This window comes from Loxodonta africana, chromosome 5 (assembly GCF_030014295.1).
Source record: "Loxodonta africana isolate mLoxAfr1 chromosome 5, mLoxAfr1.hap2, whole genome shotgun sequence".
NCBI lineage: Eukaryota > Metazoa > Chordata > Mammalia > Proboscidea > Elephantidae > Loxodonta > Loxodonta africana.
Window position 1 is genome coordinate 3,527,563 of NC_087346.1, and position 11,304 is coordinate 3,538,866.

Genomic DNA, 11,304 nt, shown 5'->3' on the forward strand with positions numbered 1-11,304 from the left:
AGTGATCATTGTAAATGAGGTCTTCTAGGTGTAAGCCAGATGCTTTTTGTTAAGCTACACTTTGAGTTACCCAAGCACACTTTCCAGTACGCTTACCTTGTTACGACTTGTCTCCTCTTGTATTTGTTTTAATCCGTAATATGGTTGTTTGATATGGAAGTACTTGAGGAGAGTAACGGGCGGTGTGTACGCGCTTCATGGCCTTGTTCAATTAAGCTCTCTATTCTTAGTTTACTACTAAATTCGCCTTCAATCACTCGTTTCAGGGTGATATCCGTTTGTCTGTTCTATAATAGAAAATGTAGCCCATCTTTGACCGTCACGTAGGCGACACCTCGGCCTAACTTTTTCATGGGTTCTGATTAAGCTCACTTTTGTGCCCTATAGGGGTTTGCTGAAGATGGTGGTATATGGACTGAATTAGCAAGTGACGGTAAGGTATATCGGGGTTCATCGGTTATGAGACAGGCTCCCCTAGGTGGATATAAAGCACCGCCAAGTCCTTTAAGTTTTAAGCTCTGGCTAGTAGTTCTCTGGCGGATAGCTTTGTAAAGGTAGCTATCAAAGTTTAGGGCTAGGCATAGTGAGGTATCTAATCTCAGTTTGTACCCTAGCTATCGTATGTTTAGGATTATTAAAGTCACTTTCGTAGGTTATTTATGTCTTATCTTGAGCTTTAAACAGCTGGTATAAGATTTAACTTTATTTTCTTACTTCTTCTAATACGCTTTACGCCGTATGCTTATTAATTTGGACTAATCGTATGGCCGCGGTTGCTGGCACGAAATTGACCAGTCCTTTGTTAGGATAACTTAGTCTAACTTTTGTTAATTGCTAAATATTTACTACTGCTGTTTCCCGTGGGGGTGTGGCTAGGCGAGACGTCATGAGCTACATTTGGAGTGTGTGCTTGATGCCAGCTCTCTTTGATCAGTAATGATTTAGAAGGCGTATTCACTGGCGGGCGGATACTTGCATGTATAAGTTTCCTAATAACCAATAAGAAGGCCGGGACCAAACCTTTGTTGTTTATGGAGTTGGATTAACTCGTCTAGGTATTTTCAGTACCTTGCTTTTGTTTTAAGCTACATTAACGAGATGGGGTAGGATTTTATAAGAAACGCGTCTCCGGGGTTTTTTTTTCAAATCTAGGAACATGGCTCTTGAAAAGAAAATAAATTTTTTTAAGTAATACGTTAGTATCGAAGGTAAAAGAATTTGCTTTCACCCCTATGTAACTAGTTATGCCTCCCATTTATGCTCTTAGTTTCATCTATAGTATAGTCCTGCTTTTGGGGTTTGACAGGACAAAAAAATATACCTATAGAAATTGAGCCAAGAGTAACTAAGGGGGGTAAGGGGGGTTTGAAGAGATAGTTACATAGTGGTTATGCGTATGCGTGTGCGTGTGCGTGTGCGTATGTGTAAGCGTGTACGCTGGGAATTTAGGTTTGAAAAATTTTATGTCCTCCGAGCATTGACTGAATAATACCCCATATATTACCATGCCAGATCTTAATACTCAATTCAAGCTCAGCTACAAGTTGCTTGACTGTGTTAGGGCCTCAGACGGCCATAGCTGAATCACAGCATCCCCAAAATTAAAAAGATACCAAATGCATGACACCACAGTTACGTTATGATCATGGGCTGATTAGTCATTAATCCATCGAGATGTCTTATTTAAGAGGAAAGAATGGGCGATTTTAGGTGAGATGGTCCTGAAGAAAGAACCAGATGCCAGGTATAGACCCAGTATAGAAACCCCCACAATTGATGGGCCCGGAGCGAGAAGAGGGACACGAAGATGGGCGGGTTGATGGTTTCTCGGAGGTAGGTAATCAAGGTACAACCGTTGGAGGTGATAGGCATGGTGACTAGAGATTTCTCAGTGATGCACTATGTACGACCAAGAGCTTTAATGTGCTATGTAAGACTATGGTTTATCGTGGGTGAATAATATCCATGGGTTAGAACATGACTTGTGAATCTACACGAATATGACTTGACACATTGATTAAACAGTGCTTGCTTATAAGCATGGGGTAAATAATGTGATGCACGATTATACATAGTATGGTCTATGTAAGATTAAACATAGTATTATATATCATTATGTATGGGGACGAGCATTTAATGCACGATGTACATAGCGGGTTGATTTGCTTGCAGGGAATAGTTTGAGAAGAATTTCAGTTTTGGGTTTTGATAGCGAGGTAAGTGGACCTCTTCCCTGAATACCCTTAGAAAATGGTTTTCATTTATGGCTTACACGACCACTGTAATGTCTTATACTATAGGGGTTATTTAATGAGGTAGTTTTCGATTATTCCTGCAATTGGTAGGAAGGCTAGAATAATAGAGAAGTATAGAATTGAGGCTATTTGACCGATAGCGATGTAAGGATATTCTACTGGTTGGCTGCCAATTCATGTAAGTATTAGTAGGTCTATTGTTAGAGCTCAGAATAGGACTTGGCTGAGAGGTCGGAGTATTATACTTCGATGTTTGGATGTGTGGAGAAGTGGTATTAATCCTAAAATTAGGATTGATAGGAGTAGGGCTAAGACGCCTCCTAGGTTGTTTGGTACAGATCGTAGGATGGCGTAAGCAAAGAGAAAGTATCACTCTGGTTTGATGTGTGGAGGAGTATTTAGTGGGTCGGCTGGCATGTAGTTATCAGGGTCTCCTAGTGTGTCCGGAGATAGTAGGGCTAAGAATAGAAGAAGTAGGATTAGGATAAGTAGTCCTAAGAAGTCTTTGATAGTATAGTATGGGTGAAAGGGGATTTTGTCTGAGTCTGAGGTGAGGCCTAGTGGGTTGTTTGAGCCTGTTTCGTGAAGGAAGGTTAGGTGTACTCCTGCTAGTGCAATTATGGTAAATGGAAGAACGAAATGGAGGGCGAAAAATCGATTTAAAGTTGCTTTATCTACCGAAAAACCCCCTCAGATCCACTCTACTAGGTCTGTGCCGATGTAGGGAATTGCTGAGAAGAGGTTGGTAATTACGGTTGCCCCTCAGAATGATATTTGCCCTCACGTAAGGTCATATCCTATGAAGGCGGTAGCTATAGTGATTAGTAGTAGTATAATACCAGTGTTTCAGGTTTCTGAATATAGGTAGGATCCGTAGTAGATGTTTCGTCCAATGTGTGTATATAGGCAGAGGAAGAAGATGGATGCTCCGTTTGAGTGTAGTTGTCGAATAATTCAGCCATAGTTGACATCTCGGCAGATATGGGATATAGATGAGAATGCGGTTATTGTGTCGGGTATATAGTGTATGGCTAGGAATAGTCCTGTTAGGATTTGGGTAATCAGGCATGCCCCTAGTAGTGAGCCGAAATTTCATCATGTTGAGATATTAGGTGGGGTAGGTAGATCAATAAAGGATTTATTGATGATTTTAAGTAAGGGGTGAGATTTTCGGATGTGGGTCATTATTTGGTTATTTCTATAGTTGAAATACAACGATGGTTTTTCAGATCATTAGTCATGGTAGGAGTCCATGTGGAAGTAATGATGTATATTGTTTTTATTTTGAGTGTGCTTTATGTAGTAGGTTTCATTGGTTTTTCGTCTAAGCCTTCTCCTGTTTATGGGGGAATGAGTTTAGTTGTGAGTGGAGGCTTGGGATGTGGAATTATTATAAGTTCTGGGGGGTCCTTCTTGGGGTTGGTTGTATTTTTAGTATATTTGGGCGGGATGATGGTAGTTTTTGGTTATACTATTGCTATGGCTACTGAAGAGTATCCTGAGACTTGGGGGTCAAATGTTGTAGTTTTGAGTGCATTTTTAGTAGGTTTGTTAATGGAGGTTTTTATAATTATGTGGTTATTCAGTGGTGAGTAAGAATTAGTGGGTTTTTATTTTGGTGGTTTGGAAGGTCTCATAGTTTTTGGCGAAGGGGTTTTTGAGTGTATACGTGAGGATTATTCTGGGGGAGCGTCTTTATATGGTTATGGGTTTTGATTTTTGGCTATGGCTGGGTGAATATTGTTTGTTAGTATTTTTATCGCTATTGAGGTTACTCGAGAGCGTTATAGGGCAATTAGTAAGCCTAGTGTAATTGATAGGAGGAATGATAGGAAATAGAGTTTTATTAGGCCTTTTTGGTTAGATACCAGGCTGGCGGCTATTTTCTGTATAGTTGCTAGGTTTTTGGGAATTATTTTTTCTAGTCAAATTGAGTCTATGATAGTTGTTGCTAGGTTTTGGCTTATGGTAAGGCCTAGATAGGGCAGGATCCGATGAGTGGTAGTTGGGTAGTACCCTAATGTGGTTGAGAATGTGTACATACGTGATGGTTGTTTAAATATCAAGTTGCGTGTTATGTTATTAAGTTCTGTTGCTACTGTAAATCCTAGTAAGGTTACTGCTAGGGCTATAAGTTTTAAATGTGGAGGTATGGTTATTTGGGGTGTTGTGTGTGGGATAGTATTTATTGAGATGAGGAAGCCCATGAAGATACTGCCTAGTATTAGTCGTTCAATGGGATTAACGAGGTATGGGTTGTTTTCGTTAATTTGGGTTAGTGTAGGGTATCGTGGTTGTCCAAGGAGAGCAAAGAAGATGATTCGGGTGCTGTAACTTGCCGTTATGGATACGGCAATGAGGGTAATTAACAGTGCTCAGGCGTTGGTGTAGGATGTGTTAGCAGTTTCAATGATTGGATCTTTTGAGTAAAACCCTGTTAGGAATGGCATGCCGGTGAGTGCTAAGCTGCCAATAATGACAGCTGTTGAAGTAATGGGTATTGTTTTATAGAGTCCTCCTATTTTGTGGATGTCTTGTTCGTTGTTTAGGTTGTGAATGATAGAGCCAGAGGAGAGAAATAGTATTGCTTTGAAGAATGCGTGTGTGCATATGTGAATAAAGGCTAGATGTGGCTGATTAATCCCGATAGTTACTATTATTAGGCCTAGTTGGCTGGAAGTGGAGACGGCAATAATTTTTTTAATGTCATTCTGTGTGAGAGCACAAGTAGCTGTAAATAAAGTAGTAATGGCCCCTAGGCATAGTGTTAAAGTTTGAATAGTGGGGTTGTTTTCTATTAGTGGGTAAAAGCGGATAAGGATGAATACTCCGGCTATAACTATTGTACTGGAGTGAAGGAGTGCCGATACTGGGGTAGGGCCTTCTATAGCTGATGGAAGTCATGGATGAAGTCCAAATTGGGCTGATTTTCCTGCTGAGGCTAGAAGAAGACCTAGTAGTGGGAGTGTACTGTTTTTAGGGTCAGTTAAAAAGATTTGTTGTAACTCTCAGGAATTTAGATGGATAGTAAACCAGGCTATTATTATAATGAAACCTATATCGCCAATACGGTTATAAAGTATTGCTTGTAGAGCTGCTGTATTAGCGTCTGCTCGCCCATGTCATCAGCTGATTAATAGGAAGGATATAATGCCAACTCCTTCTCAGCCTATAAATAGTTGTAGTAGATTGTTAGCGCTTATCAAGATTAGTATGGTGATCAGAAATAGCAGGAGGTATTTGAAGAAGCGGTTAATATGGGGGTCTGAGTGTATATATCATAGTGAAAATTCTATAATTGATCAAGTGATGAAAAGTGCAATTGGTATAAATATTAGGGAAAAGAAGTCTAATTTAAAGCTTAGGGATAACTTTAGGGTATGGATTGTTATTCAATGTCAGTTGGAAATATAGGCTTCTTGGTTAGATTGAATAAATAATAGAGTTGGAATTAGGCTAATTACGAAGGCGTAAGTTACGGCTGCTTTGGTGAGATGTGGAAAACAATTTGTTTTGTTGTTTTGTAGTAATGTTGTGGTAATGGGTAGGGTTAGAATGATTAGTGATGTTAGTGTTAAAGTTGGCATTAGGTTGATTACTTTTAACTGGAGTTGCACCAGTTTTTTGGTGCCTAAAACCAATGGGTAGCTCTTACCCTTTAAAAGTTAAGAAAGCCACATTGTTAGATGAGGTATAAGGGATTAGCAGTTCCTTAATTCTTTCTTGGTAGACAAAGAGGATTAAATTCTTATTTATAGGCCCACAATCTAATGTTTTGGTTAAACTATGTCTACAATATGTTAGTCCTAGGATGACCTTGGGATTTAGAGAAAGGAGCAGTAGGGGTAGAAAATGGAGGGCCATTAAGGTGTTTTCTCGGGTAAATGAAGGTTTAATAGATTTAGCGTGATGTGATGTTTCTCCTCGTTGAGTTGTGGTTATTATGTGGAGGGTATATATTGTAGTGATTAATACGTTTAGTCCTATGGGAAAAATGGTGAGATTGGATCATGAAAATGATGTTGTGATAATGAGTAGTTCTCCGGTTAGATTAATGGTAGGTGGTGGAGCTATGTTGATTAAGCTGGCTAGTAGTCATCATGTAGCTATTAGTGGGAGAAGAGTTTGTAAGCCTCGTGCTAAAATTATGGTTCGGCTGTGAATGCGCTCGTAGTTGGAATTTGCTAGACAGAAAAGTATTGAAGAAGTTAAGCCGTGGGCGATTATTAGGGTAAGTGCCCCTATAAAAGTTCATGGTGTTTGAAGTATGATAGCGATGATTACTAAGGCTATGTGGCTGACTGAAGAGTAAGCGATGAGGGATTTTATATCTGTTTGTCGCAAGCAGATGGAACTGGATATGACCATACCTCATAATGATAGTATGAGGAACTGGTAATATATGTGTGTTGTTAAGGGATTCAGGAGGGTAGTGATTCGTAGTATCCCATACCCTCCTAGTTTTAAGAGGATGGCAGCTAATACTATAGATCCTGCGATTGGTGCTTCTACATGAGCCTTTGGTAATCATAAGTGGAGACCATATAGGGGTATTTTTACTATGAAGGCTATAATACATATTAGTCATAGTATATTAGTAGATCATAGGTTGTCAATAGGTTTGGTTAGGTATGGTAGTATTATTAGGTTTAATGATCCTAGAGTATTTTGGACTAGTATGAGGGTTACTAATAGGGGGAGAGATCCTATTAGAGTGTAGAACAAAAAGTATGATCCTGCGTTTAACTGTTCTAATTGGTTTCCTCAACGAGTAATGATAATTATGGTTGGGATAAGAGTTGTTTCAAATATAATGTATAATAGAATTAGGTCGGTAGCAGTAAATGTTATGATTAGGGATACTTGTAAGACGATAATTGTAGTGATGTAGGATTTTTTCTGAAAAGTTGATCCAGAGGATAGATGGGATTGGCTGGCGATTAATATTAGAGGAAGTAGTCAAATAGTAAGAATTAGTAGTGGGGTGGATAGAGAATCTAAGAAGAATTCTGGAGAGAGGTTTAGGCTATTATCAAGAGGTTGATAGAGAAGGTGGAGGCTAGTTAGGCTAATTACAAAGCTATAAAGAGTGGTATTAATTCACACTATATTATTAGAAGTCAGTCAGGTAAGGGGAATAAGTATGATTGTTGGTAAGATAGTTTTTAGCACTGGAGTAGGTTTAAGTTTTGTACGTAGTCTAGTCTGTAAGTGTTGGAGATTACAATAAGGAGCGCCAAACCCACTGCAGCTTCACAAGCTGCGAATACTAGTAGAATTAGTGGTACTATAGTAGATAACGCGAAGTTTATATTGAGGGATAGTAGTGCATTCAAAGTAAATAGTGAAAGTATTATTCCTTCAAGGCATAATAATGAGGATATTAGGTGAGAGCAATATATGAGGGTACCAATAAGTGAAATAACGAAAGCTAGTATGATATTTATGTAGATGTAGGGCATTATTGGTAATTATGACGTGTTCATAGTTTAATGAGTCGAAATCATTTGTTTTGTTTAAACTAAGTACCATATTTAGTTCATTCAAGACCTTTTTGAAGTCATTCATAGGCTAGGCCAATAGCTAGGAGGATAATTAATATGAATGATATCAAAAGTGTTAGATTTGGATTATTAGCTTGAATGGCTCAGGGCAAAGGTAGAAGTAATGCGATTTCTAGGTCGAATAGGAGAAATGTGATAGCTACTAGAAAGAATTTTATTGAGAATGGTAGGTGAGCAGAACCTATTGGATCAAAGCCACATTCGTATGGACTTGTTTTTTCTGAGTAAGTATATGTCTGAGGTAGTCAAAATGCAATTAGAACTATTAGTGATGTTAGTATAGTATTGGTTAGTAGCGTGGTTATAAGGTTGATTATTTCTTTTTGGGTCTACCAAAGCCTACTAATTGGAAGTTAGTTATACTAAGTTAATACTAAAGAAATAGGATCCTCATCAGTAAATGGATAAATAGAGGAATAGTCATACTACATCTACGAAATGTCAATATCAAGCAGCTGCTTCAAAGCCAAAGTGATGGTTAGATGTAAAATGAAATTTGAGTTGGCGAATAAAGCAGGTTAGGAGAAACATTGAGCCAATAATAACGTGCAGACCGTGGAATCCTGTGGTTGCAAAGAAAGTTGAGCCATAGATGCCGTCGGAGATTGTAAAGGATGCTTCGTAGTACTCAAAGATTTGGAGAAGTGTAAAGTAGGCTCCTAAGAGAACAGTAATAAGAAGGGCTTGAAGTATGTTTTTACGGTCTCCCTCTATTAGACTGTGATGAGCTCAGGTAATAGTCACTCCTGAAGCTAGGAGGATGGATGTGTTTAGAAGCGGTACTTCTAGTGGATTTAGTGGGTAGACGCCTACTGGGGGTCAATAGCTTCCTAGTTCAGGGGTAGGTGCTAGGCTAGAGAGGTAAAAAGCTCAGAAGAAACCTGTAAAGAATAGTACTTCAGAGGTGATAAATAAAATTATACCATACCGTAAACTTTCTTGCACGACAGGTGTATGGTGGCCTTGGAAGATTCCTTCTCGAACCACATCCCGTCACCATTGGAATATAGTTAGGATGTTAGTTATTAATCCTAAAAGCAGGAGAATTACAGAGTGGTAGTGAAATCATATAGTTAGGCCAGATGTTATAAGTAGGGCGGATAATGCTCCAGTGAGGGGTCAGGGACTTGGATCTACCTATGTGATAGGCATGTGTTTGGTGCGTCATTAAACACTCTCATGTAGGTAAAGACTAACCAGGAGAGCGAAGACGTAAGCTTGGATTAGTGCTACGGCGAGTTCTAGGATTGTAAGTAGAATTGTTGTAATAAGTGTTACTGTAATTGTTATTGGATGAACCGATAGTAAAGTTAGTGTGGCGGTCCCGGTTAAATGAATGAGTAAGTGACCTGCTGTGATATTGGCGGTGAGTCGAACTGCTAGGGTAACTGGTCGAATGAGGAGACTAATGGTTTCGATAATAATAATTATAGGGATAAGGAATGTAGGTGTTCCTTGTGGGAGAAGATGAGCTAGTGAGATTTTAGTGTTATGTTGGAAGCCTAGGACAACTGTACCAGTCCATAGGGGAATTGCTATGCTTAAGTTTATAGATAGTTGTGTTGTGGGAGTGAATGAGTAGGGTAGTAGACCTAGTAGGTTGGTTAGGCCAATAAATAAAGTTAGAGTAATTAGTATAAGAGATCACGACAGCTCTTTTGTGTTATGAATAGTCAAAAGTTGTTTTATGATTAATTGGACTAGTCATTGTTGGATTGTAATCCAACGGTTAGTAATTAGGCGATTTGGGGTTGGAAGCAAAATTGCTGGGAATGCAATAATCGGGATTATCGTACCTACGGGTACATCGAAGAAGGCGGATAGTTCTTCGTTCACTTCTTCTTTCAAGGGAAAATACATGACTTCTTGGATAGTTCTTTAGAGACTGGGAAAAGGAAGTGAAGAATCTTCAGAACTTTAAGGTGAAGAAAAATTGTTAGTGTCATAAGTACGATTGTAGCTACTAGTAATCAAATAATAATAATATTTGCTTGTTCCATTCATTAAGGAGAATTCTATGTTCCCATACTCTAACTTAAAAGGTTAGTGCTATTATAGCTTCTTAATGATTATGCTAGCGATGCTGACCAGCTTTCAAAGTATTTAAGTGGAACCAGTTCTAGGACAATTGGTATAAAGCTATGATTTGCTCCACAGATTTCGAAACATTGACCATAAAATAGACCAGGTCATGTTGATGTTAAAGTTACTTGATTAAGTCGTCCCGGAATTGCATCTGTTTTTAGACCTAGGGATGGGACAGCCCATGAATGAAGAACATCTTCTGATGAGACTAGTATTCGAACTGGCAGATCTATGGGTGACACCATTTGATTATCTACCTCTAGTAATCGAAGTTCTCCAAATTTTAGGCTATCAGTAGTGATTATGTATGAGTCGAAAGCTAAATCTTCGTAATCAGTGTACTCATAGCTCCAGAATCATTGGTGTCCTATAGTTTTGATTGTTAGTAGGGGGTTATTAATTTCGTCTATTATATATAAAGTGTGTAAAGAGGGTAAGGCAATTAGGATGAGGATAACAGCTGGGAGAATGGTTCAGATTATTTCTATCTCTTGGGCGTTTATTATATTTGTATGGACTAGCTTAGTAGTCAGTATAAGTAGGATAATATACAAGACTAAGGAGCTAATAAGGAAAATAATTATTAGGGTGTGGTCATGGAAGTGAAGGAGTTCTTCTATAACAGGGGATGTAGCATCTTGGAACCCTAATTGTAACGGATAGGCCATAGAAATTTACGGGATTTAAACCTGTAGTTTAGCTTTGACAAAGCTATGTAATTGTTTTACTAAAATTTCATGCCTACTGGGGAAGGCATAAAGGTTATAGAGTTGGCTTGAAACTAACTGTTGGAGGTTCGATTCCTTCCCTTCTCGAGTTAGATTTTACGTAGGCTGGCTCTTCGAATGTATGATGTGGAGGCGGACATTCGTTAAGTCATTCTACGTTTGTTGTTGTGAGTTCTACTATAGAAACTTCATGCTTAGAAGCAAATGCCTCTCAAATTATAAAGACTATTAGAATTATGGCTACCAAAGAGATAAATGAACCTATAGAAGAAGCAGTATTTCATGCAGTGTAGGCATCTGGATAGTCAGAATATCGACGTGGCATACCAGATAGTCCAAGAAAGTGTTGGGGAAAAAATGTCAAATTAACACCGATAAACATAACTAGAAACTGAATTTTAGCTCATGTATAATTTAATGTGTATCCTGAAAATAGTGGAAATCAGTGAATAAATCCACCCATAATGGCAAAAACTGCACCTATAGATAAGACATAGTGAAAGTGAGCTACAACGTAGTAGGTGTCATGTAAGACAACATCTAGTGAAGAATTAGCAAGAACAATGCCAGTTAACCCTCCAATTGTAAACAAGAAGATAAATCCTAGGGCTCATATTATAGTGGGGGATCATTTGATATTACCGCCGTGAAGGGTGGCTAGTCAGCTAAAGA

At 38.7% G+C, this 11,304-nt stretch overlaps 3 pseudogenes; all 3 read right to left on the minus strand.

Annotated features, from left to right (window-relative positions):
* Positions 1–3,439: 3,439 nt before the first annotated feature.
* Positions 3,440–6,800, minus strand: LOC135231410 (NADH-ubiquinone oxidoreductase chain 5-like; annotated as a pseudogene).
* Positions 6,801–8,662: 1,862 nt separating this feature from the next.
* Positions 8,663–9,785, minus strand: LOC135231411 (ATP synthase subunit a-like; annotated as a pseudogene).
* A 6-nt stretch (positions 9,786–9,791) lies between these two features.
* LOC135231412 (cytochrome c oxidase subunit 2-like) lies at positions 9,792–11,304 on the minus strand (annotated as a pseudogene).